General features: G+C 47.8%; 1 protein-coding gene across 2 annotated transcripts in view; it reads left to right on the forward strand.

Annotated features, from left to right (window-relative positions):
* Window positions 1–18,595, forward strand: part of PPP2R2B (protein phosphatase 2 regulatory subunit Bbeta) — a 73,655-nt gene that overhangs the window by 6,412 nt on the left and 48,648 nt on the right. The gene's annotated exons all lie outside the window — the stretch shown is intronic.

Here is an 18,595-nt window from a genome sequence, read left to right on the forward strand (position 1 = left end):
CCTCAGACCACAGCACCTGTCTTAGGATGCAGCAACTTACAGCATGTGTGCATTGAGTTCTTCTGGGAACACTGGGTACTGGGGCCTTACCAGCAGAGCTCAGGGGCGTTCAGATGTGGGGTTGCTGTGGCGTGCGAGTTCAGTTCTGCTCCAGGGCACATGCTTGTGTCCTGGTGACCTTAGAGAGGTGCCTGTGGCTGGGCTGAGTAACAGCAGCTGGAGACACCTGAGCCCTCAACACTGTCCTTTGGACCCTGACTGTGACTCTTGGACTGTCTTTGGATGAGGAATATTGCCATAGAAAAGCAATTATTGATATATTACTTAAGATGCAAAACAGGTATTTGGTCTGCCTTGTTCTCATGCTGGTGTGTGCACTGACAATTGATCCAACTATATTTTTAATGTGGAATTTGTACTGTGGGCTTTTTATAATTTATTATATGCTGGAAAAGGGTTAAATGACAGAGGGACTGGTGCCTTAACAGGACTATGTATGTGTTAGTATCAGGCTTGCTGAGAACTGGGAATAGGCTGCAGTTGCTGGACTTGGGATGCAAGTTTACAAAATACAACACTTCAGGACCAACACACACATACTGATCAAAACAACTGCCTGGTTTTCTTTAAATGCAATTTTTAATTTCTGCAACATGTTTAACTCAAGGATATCAAAGATAATTTAAATCCTTTGCTAAATAACCTTCAAAAAATGCCTTTGAATTAAGAAAACAATATCCTTTCCTGCAGACAAGGAAGCAAGCACAAAGATGGGAAGTGAGTTCTCTGAGGTCATACAGTCACCAAACATTGAGTCATGTATATGTTTTTCTTCCAGAATTTAAACAGAAACATTTTTGTGTGCTTTTCTGAGCAGGGTTGGAAATGTTGGCTGTTCTGCATAAGTATTAATTCTTTTGAATACTTCAATTTATGTTTAGACACGTAATAGTTATTTCCTAACCTTAAAACCTGTTACTGTGTTTAGAAGATCGTTAACTGCATTATTAATTTGACAGGTCAACAACTTGAATCCATTTTCAGTAACTTCCAAATTTTTCCAAATCTGGTTGACATCATTGAGTTGGCTTGAAGGTCTGAATCACTTTATATTTCACACTGAACATTTTTTATTCATGCAAATAATTTGGAATTACCAAACCAGCAGCTTACAGAAATGTGCATGACGAGTAGTGGTAGCCCAAGCACAAGGTTTGTAATCATTGGTGTGGAATTCTGATGCTGGCTGTTGTTTTTTTTTTTTTTCTCATGGTGGAAAAAAAAACTTCACACTGTTTTGTGGATAGATTTCTACTTGCTTGGGAAATAAAAACCATAGAAATAAAACTTCTTATGCCCAACACATCCCAACCTGAGACGGTGCACAACGGGTACAGCAGGTTTGTGTGTGTGATACAAACAGGAGAAGCCACTGCTAGTAGCAAAAGGCTCTGAAATACTGCCATGCTTCATCCTGGATGCTGTCAGCTGCAGATGTGAAAGGAGGAATAATTCCATTCAAATGTGACTCATGTTGGAGAACAACAAGGGAGGGAGCACAGGAAGGTCCTGAATCACAGCTGCAGAAGTGGAAAACAAAGGGCTGGCTATACAAGTAGCACAGGCCATGGTCTGGGTTTGGCTCTTGTTAGTTACCAGCTTGACTGTCTGTATTAGGTGAAGGCTGTGGCACTGCTGCCCTCTGGACTGGGCATCTGGTGCCTCTCCTGGAGACCTGGCTTGGCCGGGAGGGGCAGGGGCTGGAGCTTCACCCCTTCCCACCTGCGCCCCATGGAGCTGCTGGCACAGCAGGCTGGGCTGGCACATGTTCCTCCAAAATCAAAGTATCGGGTCAAGGTTGAAAGCAAACATAGGTAGATTTCTTAGTGGCATTTTGGAAGGAATCAGAAAAAAAAAAGCATTGAAAAGTCCCTTGGGAGTCATCTAGTGAGATTAACTGTGCTTATTGGTAAAACTGACCTTGTACAGAGATTCTTGTAAAAGATCTCCATCCATGCCAGATCTGGTCTGGAATCTTACTCCCATCCAGCTGTTCTCTAGACTCTTCTAATTTAGCAATAAATGAATTAATTAAGTGACTTGAGATTTTTGAGGGGGAGAAAACCATTATGCCATATTGCTTCTCCCAGGACTTCAGGGACAATCTTTTTCTGTTCTCTGAAGCCTTTCACAGTTCTACATTTCTCAGTTTGTGCCCAGGCTTTGCAGTGGCACTTCTGGAGGTTCCAGCAGAGGTGACACAAAGGCTAGCATCTCTAATCTCATATGTTTGGGCTGATTTTTAGCTCAAAGGTGCTCTTAAGCTGGAGGGTTAGCTTTTTTTAGGGGTCTTTAACATGAAAGCATAGCCAGAGGCACCTTAAAACTAAGCCTTTTACACTGGGGGGGACCCCCTAGGCTAAACTTCTGGCTCTTGGAATATTTTTGAGTGATGCATGTAAAAAATAATAATTTCCAGACAGAGGATTCCTCTGTGGGTGACCACAGAAGGTAAGTTCAGATTTTATGTCTTGTCATATTTTGATCAGAGGACTAGGCCAGTTAACAAGGTGAAGGGGAGTCTGCCTGGGAGGTGTTGAAAGGAAGGCTCCTGAAGGCAGAGGCCGGGCGGCGGGAGGCGGAGCAGCCGCGGGACCCGCTGCTGGGGGCGGCCTCGCTGCCCTGCCCGTGTCTCCGGGACCCTGGGCAGAGCAAACCCTGCTCTGGACACCGGGAATTCTCCGGAGGGCAGGACGCTGCAGCCGAGGTCCTTGGCCTGGAGTGAACCTAAAAGAGCCAATTTTGTGTCTTCTCTTTTGAAGGCTTTAACTTAGTTACTGTGGTGACACTGACACTTGCCACCAGCCTGTCAGTTTTGTCCCTGCTGTTGTTGACCACAAGTGGGTTTGTCTCTCAGTGAGTCATTCCTGTGGCTTCAGCCCGAGTTAATCAGGCACCAGCAGTTGGGAGCTTCACTGAAGTCCTGAATTACCCTGGAGTAAAACTCGCAAAATTAAATTTGAAGCCGTGTTAATAGTATCAATGGTATATGCATTAGAGGTACAGTAACATTGTGTAAGTATGCAAATATGGTTTGGTGTAACTAATAGTCTATAATTACATGAAGAGAGGCCATTAGTTTAAGGCTGATGGAGGAGAACACTGAGTTAAGATTGAGCTTTCTACTATAATTGCATTTCCTGATTTAGCTGTTCTTTAATTTCTCAGCCTGAACACCATATCAGCCCTTGCTTTTTAGTGAAGAACATCAGACTTGTGCAGGGATCCAACTGCCTGGTCTGCTCTTTCCATAACAGCAAATGAGGTTAATTTTGTGCAGCCATGAAGAAGTTGATTGTTGCTAAGGGAAAAAAGGCAAATTCCTGGTCCAAAATACTGGGCATAATGTCAAAATGAAGCATGGTATGTGAAAACTATTTCTTCTCCCCATGAGAGCAAGGCCTCGTTTCTACTCCATCCATTTCTCTTTATCCACTGCTGTTCCCTTGGAGGAGGTAAATCCCAGGACTCTCCCTGCAGTGCCAGGCATGGGACGGGAGATGTGCTGCAGCCTCAGGGAAGGGGGACCTGCAGACACATCTCTGAGCTCCTTTAATAGGAGAAATTATGAACTTGGTGTGACAGGGTGTGATAGGGAGCTCTGACAGGCAGTTTGCTGCTCAGGAGGTGGCAGAATGCCCAGCTGTGCAGCTGCCAGGCTTGGTTACTGGTGTTCAGGAGTATCTGTGGGGCAGACAGGGCAGTTTTCTTCATTAGGAATGGTTGGTGCACTTGCATTTTTGTTGTGGTAACTCAGGAGCTGGTAATAGCTTTCCTTGTTTGCACTAATTGTATCTCCTTTGCATTTTTCTTACTCTGTCCATTTCAAGGCCTTTTAGGAAAAAATATGTTGTCATTGTTCATATGCTTGCAGGGTTTTATTTTACTCTCTACTAGCTCCAGGAATGTATAAGAGGAAGGCTGTTTCAGCTGTCCCAGGTACAGAGCTTTCTTTTTGCAATTGCACTCTTACAGTACAACTTTTTTTCCACAGAAGACAGTAAGAGTGAAATCCATGGATTTTGTCTTGAATGTGACCTTCTTGGAGCATTTTCAGTAAGGAAGAAGTGTGCAAGCCGCTTTGAAATATGTTATTGTTAAATTAGGAACTCAGCCCGCAGGGTCTCTCCTTAATGATATGCTAAATTTTGTCTTTTAAGGGGCAGAGAGTCAAGGGTGAGAGGGACAGCTTGCTCTGGATCCCTGCCACCTCTTCTGTGCAAACATATCTCTCGGTTTCCTGCAGGCAGCGGCTGCCGCTGGGCGGGAGACCCTCTGCTGCCTCCGGGCGCAGCTGCATCCCGGGCTGCCCCTCCGGAGGGGCAGGTTCCCCGCTGCCCGGGCTGGGCTGGAGCTGCTGGGAGCTGCACGGGATGCTCGCACCAGTTAGGGGCGGAATTCTCTGTTTCTAGCCAGTGGCGTTTCTAAACCTCTTATTGCAACATAAGTGTTTGTAAATAAGCTCTGATAGTCTAAACATTTATATACAGAGGCCCTGACCTCTCACATGATCTTACACTACTTTGACTTTACAACCACAATAACTGAGCTGAAGCAGGTTTTTTTGTTTGTTTGTTTGTTTGTTTGTTTGGTGTGGTTTTGTGTGTGTGTTTTTTTTTTTTTTTTTTTTTTTTTTTTTTTTTTTTTTTTTTTTAAAGCCTAGTAGTTCCTGGGCTCAGACAAGGCCTGAGCTGGAGATCAGCTTTTATTACAAAAGTTCCCGCATTTGCACTGATTTCCCAGGCTAAAAACGTGACCTCATTTGTATTCTCTCAAAGCTGTGGGATTGAATTTGGTTTAAAATTCTCATGGGTATGACCCTGAGCAGCTATTGGAAAGGAATCAGTCTTCCTGGGACCCTCCTGAGGTATCTGATGGCTCAGGTTTCACCCGTGGAGCCCTGGGCTGTGCGAGTCCCGGGGCTCGTGTCGAGACCTGCCCGGTCTTTGGTCGCTTTATCGACCGCGGGTGGGCAGCGCGGGCGGGAGCCCCGCGGGGCCGGGTCGCTGTCGCCGGCAGAGCCGCCTCCCGCCCCGCGGCCGGAGCGGGATGGGGCAGCGGGGCGGAACCGGCAGCAGCAGCCGCTCCCCCCGATGCCCCCGCTCCCCCGGCCGCCGCGGGCGCTCCGGGGCAGGGGCGGTGCGGGCGCCGTTGCGGGCCCCGGTCCCCCCGGGGGGTCCCCGCTCCGCGCCCCGCGGGAAGCGCCGGGTACCGGGGTGCGATGGGCGGTTTGGGGGCACCGGCCGCTCTTCCCGGCTCTTCTCCGCCCCGCCGAGGGGCCGCCCGCCCTGCGGGGGGTGCTCGGTGGGATCCCACCCTTGCTGGTGGCTTTGAACCAGCCGGACCCGCTGCCTGCCTTCCCCTGCTGAGGGAGTTTTTAATGATAAACGCTTTTAATTGTGGATGTGCTATCCTGTAACTGGAGCATTTTGGAAACGGTTTTTCTGCTTCCCCAGTTGTTGCTGGGAGGTTGTCCCCATGGTGCTCTTGTGCCAACCAGCCATGCCAGCACCACCGGGGCTCTCCAGGCTCCCTTGGGCTGGGGCTTCCTGCAGGTCAGCACGTCAAACCCGCTCCAACCAAGAAGGAACCGTATCAAGAGCATATTTCTAAGGCTCTAGGGATATTTCTGTTATGTGACTATATTTCACTCACTACACACGGGTTCAGCTGTAGCTTCCCAGTGTTCCCATTTCATCTATATTTGGCTAGTGCTTAAATCAGCACAAAGGTATCTTTGCTCATTCTTCCCCCTCTGAAGAGACCTGATTGAAGTTGCAGGGTTGCACAGCTAGAGATGCTCTGGAGCGGGGGAGAGAGAGAGCAGCTGGCTGGGAGGCTGAGCTGCAGAGCAGCTCTTGCCCTCTGCGGCTGGCTTCGGATGCAGTTATTTTAAGCACTTTAGGGGACGGCAGGATGGTGAGTATGGTCAGGGTGACCTACCTGTAAGAAAACCCAGACAAACTGTTGCTATTTGTTCTCCTCACCACAGCCAGCCTTGCCCGGTGTCGGTGGGACTGCCCGCCCGTTCTGCCCGGGGCCGCGCGTTCCCCCCGCCCCACCGGCTGCCCCCGGCACAAGCCACAGGCACAAAGCAACAGGCACAGCTCGGAGACTCTCGGCAGACCCAGGGGATGTGCAGCTGCTGTCTGAGGCTGGCAGCCCAGATGGTAAATAGCCAGGAGTAGCCTGCAGCCTCTCGGTTTTTGTGTGCTCTCTCTGCTGAACACACCCAGGAATGTCACCAATTGCTGAGCTGGCAGAGGGCACGAAGGGCAGCGAGGCCACGTCTGTCAACTCAACAAAAGCGTTCACAAAAGCAATAGTTTGAGGTCCAACCTTTCCCTTTCCTACAGGCAACTTTGCTGAAGCAAGGTCACCAAAAAAGTCTCGTATGTTTTGATGCTGTGGTGGAGCTGTGTGGGTGCAATTGCTAAACACCAGTCCCTGTTCTTACCGTGAAAGCCTCGTGTTACACCAGTGACTGATGGCAACCCAACAAACTGTGTTTGATACTTTAATTTTCTAATCTGGATTATAAAAGGAAACAGGCTGTCATAGGCTCATCTTGCTATATTTGGGAAATAAATGCTCTATCAGCTTTGTAGAACCATATGGTGGATTTATTCACAATCAGCAGCTCCTTTCAAATGCAAGTTCATGGCATTTAGTGATATATTTCCCAATATACGGCTGAACATGCTTTTTTTTTTTTTTTCCTTTTCCAGCATATGATTTGAGAGTGGACAGCTGGCTGTGGCTGTAGGTCACATCTTGTCTGGGTGACAGGTATTCAACAATATAATTAATCACTTAAATTAGTGAGTTTTTACAAAGTCCTGTGCACTTTGTAATTGGTTTTTGTCCCTGCACAGACTTGTTCTCAGTGCTTCTAGCTGCTTTCTTCTCTTTCTGTGCAGTGTTGCACAACAGTGTCACTTCTTGGCTCTATTTCCTCTGGAAATGGGGCTTGTAAGAGCACACCTGGAGTGTGTGTCTGCGTGGCCATCAGACCTCCTGTCTGCAATTGCTTCTGGGACTTGCTCCTATTCCACCAGATCTGGCTGAGTGTTGTGGAGGTACCAGCTCTGTGGGAACACAGTTAGAGGGAGATCCCCTTCATGCTCTTTGGGGGGTGGTGGTCTACTCCTGTGGGAGGGGGCTCTGTGTCCACAGCTGGTGCCAAGGGCAGCAGAGCCCTGGCCCTACCAAGCAGGGTCTGTGCAGAGGTGTGCTCAGCACCCAGCCTAGGTGTGTTGGTCCCTGTAATGGACCTGGTGGGTTTGGGGGTGAGGGTCAAAGCACAGGTGAGCAGTGGGATGCAGTGTTGGTGAGAGATGGATGGACTGAGGTGTGACCTGTGGGTCTCCTCCTGATCCCACATTCTCCCAGTGGGAGATGAGTGCTGTCTCTGTGCATGGGTATTTACCCTCATGCATTTTATATTCTTTCACATCTGCATCTCCTAGGGCTGGTAAGCAGCTTCTTGAGCAGTGAAACCTCTGGTGACCTTTGGAGGTCTTGAAGTTTGTTCCTTACAACAGGATCCTGCAATTGAAAAACAGGATCCCCAAGATGTGCCCAGCCACCCTGCTGGGCTGTGCCCTCTGCTGCTCTGGAGATCATGTGCCCTTGTATCCTTCATCTGCAGCTAGTGCTTGCTGCCATGTGAGCAGGAGAGGAGAGGGGGAGGAGGCTGAAGATGGCCCTTGCTGAGGAGCCCTAACTCCTTTGGGGAACCCAGAGCATGATGAGTAGCTAGACATCTCTCTTTGCTCTCTCTTGGGCACAGTGGGAGAGGTTTTCTGGCAGCTGCACTCCTGGGAAGTGCTGCATGCAGAGGGGCAGGAGTCAGCATAAACCTGTGCTACTTATATCTGGGTTTTCACAGAGGAACATGCTTGGCTGCTGGGATAATCTATTTTAAAGCATTTAGTGATGGATATGCTAAATTGTGTCTGCTTTTCTCTAGAAATTGGTGGAAATGGTGAACAGGAACAGTTCCACAGAACAGTCAAGAGGATGACAGGGCAGCAGCTCACTGTCACTGTGCATTTGTCTGGCCTCATGAGAAGGCCAGACGTGGCTGGTTTGGAGCCCTTGCTCCACGTTGTGGCAGCACAGAGGAGGTGGTGGCTGTGCCTGTCAGGGGACCTGCCCAGCTGCTCCCGGGGCTGCAGGGACATGCTCAGCCCTTGGCCCAGGGTGAGGAGCAGCCTGTGGGCAGGGCAGGAAATGAAGGATCTGCTGGACGACACTGCAGGGATCAGTCTGCTGAGTCTAATCATCAGATTATACAGCTGGAGCACAGCTGGAGGGGGCACTGAGGTGACTGGAAAAGAAGTGCAGTAGATATGACCCAGGCCATCCTTGGCAACATGCTGCTAGTGCAGATGTGACAGTGGATGTTTTTGTGCAGTGTCCCCTCATTAGAACTTGATGGAAACCCACAGAACCCACCTGCCAGGAGTAACTATGGAAGAGCCACTGTGTAACAATAACATCTTATCTCCCATTGTGCTGAGCATGAGCTGGTCATCTGGGGGAAGGAAACCTCTGTCCTGTGTTGCACAGCAAGTGTCCTGGCAAGTGTTTCCCAAAAGAGGATGGGAGAGCAGCTGTCATAGGAGTGCAGCAAGTAGCTGGTTTGAGCAGAGCAGGGCTGGGCTTTGCCTGCTCCACAGAAGGTGTGTTGGATGAGGGAGTTCTGTTAGTCAGGCTGACCAGCCTTAAAGTGTTATGACACAGTCTTGGGTTTCTGAGGAGTTTCTTCATTTTTAAATACTTCTATTCTTCTTTTGGCAAGTTGGAATTCTCTTCTGAATTCTACTAATTAATGAATTTGATCTATTTTAATCTTCTTTCTTCTGCCTGGGGACTGCACTGCCTTGGTTACCTGGATACGTGGAGACCTGTGGGTCTCTGAGGTTTATACCCTAAGGTTTGAACTGTGGTTTGTTTTTACCAGGAGCACTCCTGCTTGGTTTTTACCATGCATTCAGATCCAAGCAAAAAGGCTTGTGTGCAGACCCAGTCAATACAAGCTTGCACACTGGTGCTATTTCTCTTTAATCTGGCTTCTTAGTAACCTGCCTGAAGTGGAAACTTCACAACAGAACAAATGCATTCAAAAGCAGAGCTGATGAGAAGGCTTCCCTTTTATTTTTGCCTTGATTCTGCCTTATAAATTCAACTTGCCTCAGCCAGAATGAAAGAGTAAGCAACTTGCAAGCAGATGGCAACAAACCCACCACACTAACCCACAAAGAAAAACCACTGAGGTGTGTGTTTTTGACCCACTGCCCCATAGATGCTATTCCATTGAAAGAGGCTAATTGATTTGGATGTTTAACCTAAGAGCAGCTTAGGCTTTTCTCCACCCACACTGCTAATCTGAAGTCTTAGGTGACAGAATAATTGGAGAAGAAAACAAATAATCCAATTGATTAAAAACAGGAGCAGCTTAAGAGCACGAGGCAAAAGTGTTGGTCACCTGGGGCAACAAGAGGCAGCAGTGTTCCCTGTGTGGTTTTTGTCCATAGTGTCCCCATGGGCCACTGCTCCCACTGGAAGGGCAGCCAGTATTCCCACCACAGGGTCCTGGGGATGCTCCTGGGGGTCCCAGCCCAAGGGTCTGGGGGCCCTGCAGTGGAGAGCGTTGAGAGTCCCTGAGAGGTGCCCATTTCTAGGAGACATTCAGGACCATGGTGACAATTCCTGTGCCTGGGGGTGACAGGGGCTGTCTGGACCCACTGCATGCCCCCCTGGGTGTTCCTGTGCCCTCCCTGGCCTCCTCTTGCTGGGGAGGCAAACAGCTCCCCATCTTCTTCTGGGGGTGCTGCGTCCTAGACTTGAGCACATGCACAACTGCACAGCAAACAAAGCACCTGCAGATCAGCCTGTTTACAATCCTCCACTGCTCAGGCTGCCCTCAAATATTTTTCTTCTCCTTTGTGTGCTGACTTAGTAATTTTTCAAGGGTACTTGTCCTTGAGAGGAAAGCCATTGCTGATTTGCTGGGCTTGACATCACTCTTCATGTAGTCTGAACTTAAAAGCCATGAAATTCACACTGATGAAATTTCATGTGTGTAAAACGTAGAAGACCATGGAGAATATTTTTGATAGAATGTTGTGGCCATATTTTTCTGACACAGATTATTTGGGGGCAGAAGTGAGGGGAGCATTGCTGTTATACTCCTTGACATTTTGTTCCCATACATTTGGAAAATGGAGTACTGCAACCTCTTTGCCACAGTCATCAGCAGAAGATCCGTATGATGGTGTGTGGATAGATCTGAAATAGACTTTGCAGTCAGTGGGGTTGTAACTGACTCTCTGGCTGGATGTGGCAAATTGGAGTGGACAGGTTAAGAGAGCTGAAGCGTGGGAAGTGCTTGGGACCAGCTGGTGGGCACCAAGAGCTGCTGATGCCTCCCCCCAGGAGGAGCAGGATGTGCAGCCTCTTGTCCCCAGGCATCCTTCTGCACTGGGGAGGGGAGTTGCTCCCAAGTAGGTGGAGCGAGTTGCTAGTAGGTGTGAAATTGGGAGAATCATGTGAAGTATACTATTCAAATGTGCTTTTTTTTATTAGCACAATTACTTGTTTTAGGTGAGTAGCCATGACAAGGCTGCATACAAGTTGTCATCCAGTTTTGCATACACGTTGCATAAGGAATGGGGTGTTCAGTGCTGCACACCTCAGTACTGCACTGAACAGCCAGAGAATATACTAACGGGTTGATGATACTCATGCTAATGAATCAATTAGTCCCTGTGCCCAAATGTTTCTTCCTTTAAATGTTCAGAAATAATTCAAAAACATGACAAGAATTAAATCAATTTTGTTAATTAAATTGGATTAAAGTAACAGGATTCCCATATGGACAGGGGCAATTGGATTTAATGTTACTTTGCATATTCTTCCAATCTCATCTTGGTGGGGATGGGTGTCTGTCCTTAAAAAAATATTACTTCCTAAACCAATAAGATCTTAATGATCACATCATCACGTTTCAATGTAGACATTTATGCATAATGCCTCATGACCTCATCGCTCATATTGTTATTATATGTAATTCAGGAAAAGGCTTTGGGAAGGCAGGTGTGTGTGTGTGAGCACATGCAGATGTTTGTGTTGGTGTGTAACCCCGTGCTGGGCTGGGCTGCTGCTGGATCCGGGGCTTGGCTGGGTCTGTCACCTTTCCTTCCCTCTGGCATCTCATAACCTGTTTAACATAACGGTCACTTGTCTTGTTTGCTGACTGCTTAACAGATGGATTTGTGGTTTTCATAATTACTCTATGAACATTAATAAGATGTGATATCTTTTATTAACAAACAGTTTTTCATGTTTGTTTTTTCAAATGACATGGATTATATGTAAATACTGGTGGAATACAAATATTAGTTTTACATTAGCATTGTGAGATGTCATGTAAACTTTTAGGGCTTCTCATGGTGTCTCTTTTTCCTTTCCTCTTCCCTAAGCTACACTTTATAATTATTCACTAGCAACACAACTGGCTTTGTGTTTTGTAAAAGACTGGCCTCTCCTTAGTGTGGGGAAAGCCCAGTCCTGGCTGGTGTCTGTAGCCGTCCTGTGCAGCCTGCGTGGTGGTTTCCATCTGTTTATCGCCTTGTCTGATACTCTTATCCCATCTTTCCTCCCAGAGATTTCCAGAGACATCTGAAGGGCTTAGTTTCACGGGACGAGCTGTCCTGTCCCCGTGCAGTGGTGCAGGGGAGGTGAGCACAGGGCAGCGTGTCTGGTCGGGGCTCAGCTCTCCCAGCTCCCGTCACCCCGGGTGCCTCGGCTGCCATCTCCTGCCACAGCCCAGCCCTGCCTGTGCCACACGTGGCCACACCACACCAAAGAGAGGTGAATCGCAGCATGTTGTGATGCCTTCTTGTGATTTTTCCCATTCCAAAATAGTTTTGTGCTTAGAATACGTTCCCTGTGCTCGGGGTTGGGCGTGAGGCGGTGCCGGCCTTCCCAGCGCTGGGCTGGACTTCAGAGCGGGCTGCTGAGCGCCTTGCCAGCAGCCTGAGTCCTGCCAAGGCAGCTGGGGAAGAGACACAGTTATCAGGGGTCAGGCCCTTTGCCTGTGTTGGTTGTTGCTTTATGAAGTATCACTGAAAATTTACAAGCTCCTGTGAATGCTGAAGCTGTTGGCAGGTGGGTCACTGCTCACAGGCTCTGGGTTGCCCAGCTCTCAGTTTTGCAGCCAACAACTGCTTCCTCTTGCCTTACCCACTGGCCCAGTGTTGGGACCCCATCCATCCTCCTGGTGGCTGCAAAACTTAAAATAATCCCTGCACAGGTCAAGATTGCTGCTCTGCCAGACATGCAGTTTCCTTTTCTTTGGGGAATTAATCCTATCTGACTGATTAGCCTTTGTGCTTTCCATTTTACAAGGGTGGCCCAGCTGTAGCCGGGGGTTCTCTCTCCTGCTGCTAGACAACATCTGAGGACAGGCAGGATGATTTTTAAAAAGCAATAATTCCAGTGTCAAGTTAGCAATGCTGTAAAACTGCTTTGCTTGTGTTACAAGATGTGGGCAGCCCTATCTTAATTTGTAATATGATTGCATTATTTTTTTATGTAGTCCATATTCAAATGAAATTAAAGCAGTGGAGTGATTGCAGTTTAGGGCATAAAATTCAAAATGTCCTAGAAGTGTTAGTGTCTCCTATTGGCACACGACCTTTCGAATAAAATCCACCTTTGGGGCCATACAAAATTTTGCATGTTTATTGCTAATTTAACAGAAATAAATGCTAAATAGTCATTCTCACAAATAATATCTCATCCCAGAACATGTGGGGAAGCCTCTGAATGCTCAGTATAAATACATTACATGACAAACTCTGCTTTTTCTGCACCACAATTGATCCCAGTTTCTTCTTTTCTTGCTGTTTCTGATCCTCAGCTGATGAATGAACAGTTTACAGACTAGTGGTTGGTTGATAGCTTTCCAGGTTTTGTGATTTTGGGTTTAAGTTTTTTGCTGCTGTGCTGTGTGATAGTCATCTTTGCTTCATGGAATTGTGTTTTGCCTTTGGCTTGATGACTGAAGTGTTTGAAGCAGGGGAGTGATGAATGAGACATGGTTTTTGGAAGCCAGTTCCTGCACAGGTACATGTCAGTGTCAATTGGTCCCAGGGCTGGTGTGCAGAGTCCAGCCCCTGCATACTGGTCCAGGAGCAGCAGATGAGAAGGGGTGCAGCCAGCTCAGGATGAGCAGGTGACCTTCAGTAGAATGTCACGTATCTGTTCTGCTCAAAAGCACCTGAAGTTCCCTTCCTATATGGTGATCTAAGGTAATATAAAACATTTGGGAAGCTGTATCTCTGTATTAAATGGTGGGATTAGCATGGTGATTTTCTTCACCAACTGAGCATAAATCAACAGGGAAATCCAAGAGGCAAGAACACTGCCTTTATTTTTTGGTTCTGTGATCACTAGACTTGCTTATCAGCCCTAGACTTCCTATAATGGTTATCTCATGAACAATGCTTCAGTGTCATCTTGCATCCCCTTTATCCCTTGTATCACATTTCTCTGGAGCAGACTGTAAGCACTCTGGGGCAAGGAGCCAGTGATTTTGTATTACATGGTGCTGTGCTCTATATATAGCACTCCAAGTCCCCAGGAGACCTGCACTGGTGTCTCAGACCTGCATGCCCACCCAATACCAGTCAGTCTCTGGCTTGCCAGTCATGTGTGGTGGAGTTTGTTAGTCCAGTTAAGAAAACAAACCCAAGGGAACAAGCAAAGCCCCAGCACCTACAGGAGCCCTTGTTTGTGGAGCTGCTCTGAGTAGCTTTTTGCAAGCAAAAACGTATTCCTTAGCATAGGCTGTGCTCAACTGGTTCTGATGCACTGATGCTGTAACATGTGGCCTTAATCTTCAGAAATAGCAAATCCTATTTACCATGTAAGTATTTAAGCTAATTACATCTCTGATGTGAGGAACATGTGACAAGGAGTTCACACTGTATCCTTTAAAGGACATTGAAGTCTTGGACCATCATGAAACATGCTGTACCCCATTTTGGGGGTATCAGATGTGTTCTGCAGTGTATTCAGCAATAATTTTGTAATAATATAGGGAACACAAGTATGTTGTGGTTAGCTTGTCCATAGAGAGGAAAAGGTTCTCAACAAGCCTTGCCTGGAAGTGCAGTGTTGGTGTTGCAGCTGCACAGTGACAGTGTCAGGTGTTATGACTGATCTGGGAACCAGGATGATGGTTTGGCCGCAGGAGAGCGGCACAGGGGACAGAGCTCCTGTGCTGGTGCCTTAAATGGGACCGGCATTGTTTCTCGGGTAGGAATGCTGTGTGAATGTCTGAACAGGCTTTGCAGTAGCTGCAGAGGTGCTGAGAAAAGCTCCTGTCCATGGAGGAGGGATCAGCAGTGCAGGGGGTTGGCCTGAAGCACAGCTCTGCCTCGAGCCGGGCTGGGCGTGCGGCTGGGCTCGTTACTGACGTGCTGCTAATCATCTACAGCTCGTATCAGCCATGGTAACGGTGCCTAGCGGGGGTGAAGGCCAAGTAGATCAATTTATCCTACAACCTTTGGAAGGCAGAAGTCTTTGCCTACTTTGCATTCGATGAACTGGTTCTTCCCTTTTCTGCTCTGAGGTCCTGACCCTTGTTCTCTGTCATTTATGAAGGAGAGAGCTGCAGCTCCCCCTCTGCGTCTGACCTGATTCCCCATTTTTCTTGATCTCTGTTTATTCCAGTATTTATTCATGCTAATTAAGGTTTGTATGATTGGAACTTCATCCCAGATATGGGTTACAGGTTCCCTAGTATTCTTATGTGCCTTGAGTCAGGAACAAACTGCCTCAGTAAGGGAAATCATTGCCCACAGAGGGTGGGTGATGCCCATGGGTTCAGGGCCATGTCTGAAGGCAGGACCAGGTGCAGGTGGCTCTTCCTGAAGCACTCTCACCAGAGCTGCTCCACACGGGCTGACCTCTGGGCATCATCCCACAAGTCAGTGCCTCAGTGACAGCACTGCACTAATGATCAGTTAATAGAAACCATTCTTACAAGTTTAAAAGAAATGTTATCTAATGTATTTAACAGTTTAAAAAAATGAGTCTTGTGTTCTAATCCAGATCTATAAGGAAAATAGATCTAGTGCTCATGAATGTGAAGGTAAAAATAAATGAGGTGAAGAAAGTTTTGTTCTGAGCATAAGACCGGAGGTCTGGCTACATGTTCATTAAGACACTGCTTAGGTTCCACAGGAACTAGTGCACAGGGACCCTTAAGCCTATTCTAATTGAATCAAAAAGCAATGGGGTGTAAAGCATCCTGACTCTTCAAGAGATGTCAAAGTATGTAACATGGTGGACACCTGGGGGTTTAGAAAACAGTGACAGCTACAAGCTGACCTTCCATGAGTTTAATCTGCAAATGGATTCCTGCTCAGGACAGCTAATGCTTTTAGTTATTGTAAAGGCTCGTTCCTGGATTTTTAAAAGCTGAGAATAAATGGATTTCATGATGCAGCTCCTATGCACGTTGCATAACAAACAGGTGGCTTGTGGATGTATTTAAATGATACGGTGTATGGAAGAACTTTGCAGGACTTATGAATACGTGATTATAATTCATGCATTACAGGGAGAATAATTTTTCTAGTTAATAAGGAGAAAGGACTTGACACTTGTGAACATGGAAATACACTGAAGATGGAGCCTGCTGAAAGGAAAGGGAAGAAGGCTGCTGATTTGTGTTTGTTTTTTAAATAATATTCCTAAGCATTGCAGGTGCTCATTATTCATTGCCTTTTGACTGAGGCTTGCCATCTGAGATCTGAAGGGAGGATATGATATGGCAATGTTTGTTTGTTAAAAACTTGTATTTTTCTTTTCTGGAGTTGGGATTGTTGAAGCCAGATTGCTCTCATGTCTTACATCATGTACACCCACAGGTGAATGCACACTGTAGGCAGGGGAAAACTGATTCCTGGTGTACTGGTTTGGTTTTAACTTTTCCTTCTCTTTTCCTGTGGGAAGTCTGTATCCTTGCCTCCCTTTGGGCAAGAAGCTCCAAGCACCCTTGGCTTGCCCAGAGCCAGCAGCAGTTGCGAGTCCTGCAGTGCCATGTTTGGGTCTGATACCCTGTGCTACAAAGTAGCAAGAAGCCACCAGCAACACAAGTTATTTATGAAGCATGATGTTACTGCCTTGACTCCTCCTGGACTGCAGGAGAGCTCTAGTACCTTCATGGCCATGACCTGGCCTGGAGAGTGAATTCAGACTAACTGTGGATCTTGCCCTTTGCAACCGAGAGCAGCATCAGCCACAAATACCACGTGTTTGCTTGAGTTACATGTGCCCCTGGTGATTATAGCAAGGAACTTGCATTCCAGAATAATACAGTGCAGGCTTTGGGCATGGAGACTTCAGGCTCATGCCTGTCTGATGAATGCTTCTGGCTTGTCACATCAGTAATCCCTGTACTAATGAATGGCCTGTGATGTGGTTGACTGACAAGTCCTTGAAGTTATATATGTGTATGAGTAAGTGCCAGAGTTCTCAAGGTGCAGTTTTGCAATGCCTCATATCAACCTCCACATGACAGCATGTCAGTGTTCTGGGGAGGCAGGCAGCTGAGAGCCTGGGAATTCACCTCTCTTCACAAGGTCAAAACACAGGGCAGAAAGAAAAGAGCTTTCCCTCTCTTTCCTAAGATCCACATGCTCCTCCAAAAGGTGTGTGGCAGTGGTGCAGAGCGCCCTGGAGTCCTTGAGCCTTCTTCTTCAGAGATGTTGTCTCCCATGACAATTCCCCTGAAATTAGCAGCACCCAGGGAGGCAGTGTGACCTCAGCAGAATGACAACGTAGGCTGTGTAATCGTGCACCTTCCCAAGGAGAATTTAATTACGATACTAGAATTAGGAGAGGAGATGGAGCTGTGATGCACCACTGTATGTGCAATGTTATCCAGCCCCTTGTCCATTCCTCCTATGTCCTGGATTTCCCCTCCAGTCCTGGTAACAATAACACTCCCCTCTGACGCAGTGCTGGGCTGCCAGGACATCTCCCATTGAGCTGCCTTGTTTCTGCAGCTGATCCCAGCCCTGTGCTGCAGGGACCTGGGGGTCTCTGGGCTCACTGTCCTGGCAGGTGGGCACAGAGGTGCTACAGGCCCTGTGCCAGGCTGTGCCCAGCAGCAATGAGGATCCTGGACAGAGCGAGGCTTCTGCTGCTGCTGCGGTTGCTGCTGCAGTGGGTCTGGATGCAGAGCAGGGTTGTGCCATGGGGTGCAGGCCCAGGACAGACCCCAGGCTGTGTCCATGTGCCCATTTCCTTTCAGCAGCCATCTGGGCAGAGGGGAGCAGGGGGCAAAGGGGCCCTGATGGGTGGTTGTGGTGCTGGTGTGAAAGCATGGAGTTGTGTCCATGCTGCTGCCTGGGGCACATCACTGCCTCGCCAGGGATGTCTTATGTCCTGACACTGTTCTTAAGTTTTTCCCGCAGGGGTCAATGCTGGGCCCAGTGTTGCTTAATATCTTCATTAAGGATATTGATGGTGGAATTGAGAACACTCTCAGGAAGTTTGCTGATGATGCCAAGCTGGGTAGTGCAGTTGATATGCCAGAGAGGAAGGATGCCATCCAGAGGGACCTGGACAAGCTGGAGAAGTGGGCCCATGTGGACATCATTATGTTCAACAAGGCCAAGGACAGGGTCCTGCACCTGGGCTGATGTAACCCAAGACATGAATACAGGCTGGGGAAGGTCACACTTGAGAGCAGCCCTGTAGAAAAAGGCCTGGGGGTACTAGTGGATCAAAGGCTGGACATGAGCCACCAATGTGCAGTTGCAGCCCTGAAGGCCAACTCCATCCTGGGCTGTATAAAAATAAGTGCTGCCAGCAGATCAAGAGAGGTGATTCTGCCCCTCTACTCTGTCCTGGTGAGGCCTCATCTAGAATACTGTGTCCAGCTCCAGAGCTCCCAGCACAAGAAAGATGTGGACCTGCTGGAACATGTCCAGAGAAGGGGCTTGCAGTGAGAGGATGAGGGGTAATGGTTTTAAGCTGAAAGAAGAGAGATTTAGGATAGAGATCAGGTGGACATTCATCAGTGTAAGGGTGGTGAGACATTGGAACAGGCTGTCCAGAGATGTTGTGGGGACTCCATTCCTGGAGGTGTTCAAGGGCAGGTTGGATGGGGCTCTGAGCAGCCTTTTCTAGTGGGAGGTGTCCCTGCCCATGAAGGGAGTTGGAACTTAAGGTCCCTTCCAACTTAAAAAATTCTGTGATTCTGTTTTAATTCCAACTTCAGGTGCAAGAGCTCACAAATGGAGCTGGGAGAACTTGCCCCCATAAGTTTCTTCCCTGTGTCTACTATGGCTCAGTCAGTGCCAAGGTTTACTTCTTCCTGGACTGTACCAAGACACAAAAGCCTCCTAAAGAGTAATTGTTTCCCTTTGGTGTGTACCAGTTGACAAATCCAGAATACAGCCTGTCCTTTCAGAGATGTGCCTGAAAGGGAGAGCCCTCCCTTCCC

This window comes from Apus apus, chromosome 13 (assembly GCF_020740795.1).
Source record: "Apus apus isolate bApuApu2 chromosome 13, bApuApu2.pri.cur, whole genome shotgun sequence".
Taxonomy (NCBI): Eukaryota; Metazoa; Chordata; class Aves; order Apodiformes; family Apodidae; genus Apus; species Apus apus.